The sequence below is a fragment of the Juglans regia genome, unplaced genomic scaffold (genome assembly GCF_001411555.2).
Source record: "Juglans regia cultivar Chandler unplaced genomic scaffold, Walnut 2.0 Scaffold_2790, whole genome shotgun sequence".
NCBI classification, from domain to species: Eukaryota; Viridiplantae; Streptophyta; class Magnoliopsida; order Fagales; family Juglandaceae; genus Juglans; species Juglans regia.
The window spans coordinates 1-245 of record NW_023357587.1 but is presented as its reverse complement, the minus strand read 5'-3'; the positions used below and the strand labels follow the sequence as shown (position 1 = coordinate 245).

The following is a 245-nucleotide window of genomic DNA, read 5'->3' as shown; positions in this document are numbered from 1 at the left end:
AGCGACATACTAGCGTCCTTCCGATCCCAATCCAAACGGAGATCTGATCCAAACCCATAGCTACGCGATGGGCAGGGCGAGATTTTCTCAAAAATCCACTCCCGAGTGGTCCTTCTTGTCAATTTATCTCGCAAGGCGGAGAAAACAACAACGAGGGGTGCAACACGAGGACTTCCCAGGAGGTCACCCATCCTAGTACTACTCTCGCCCAAGCACGCTTAACTGCGGAGTTCTGATGGGATCCG

The 245-nt window shown here is 52.7% G+C and overlaps 1 pseudogene; it reads right to left on the bottom strand.

Annotated features, from left to right (window-relative positions):
* Nucleotides 1-154: 154 nt before the first annotated feature.
* LOC118345514 lies at nucleotides 155-245 on the bottom strand (annotated as a pseudogene; the record flags this gene model as incomplete).